The following is a 254-nucleotide window of genomic DNA, read 5'->3' on the forward strand; positions in this document are numbered from 1 at the left end:
GTCCCGGCTGCTCCTATTTGTTGTCTGCCTGGGCCAGGCCTGGCAACGTAAAGAAAATTAATAACAAATACCTGGGCAACGAGGTGAGAGATGGGGCGGGCGGCACAGGATGGCGGAGGGCTGAGCCATGGACCGTAGCTGGTGGTGGTTGAAGGGTGCTTTTGCCACAGCAGAACCGGCAAGCTTTCCTGGCTCCCCGCGACCCCGCAGAGGGGGACGGTTCCCTGCGGAGACGCATCGCCCGGACCAGGTCT

This window comes from Cariama cristata, unplaced genomic scaffold (genome assembly GCF_000690535.1).
Source record: "Cariama cristata isolate BGI_N322 unplaced genomic scaffold, ASM69053v1 scaffold38292, whole genome shotgun sequence".
NCBI lineage: Eukaryota > Metazoa > Chordata > Aves > Cariamiformes > Cariamidae > Cariama > Cariama cristata.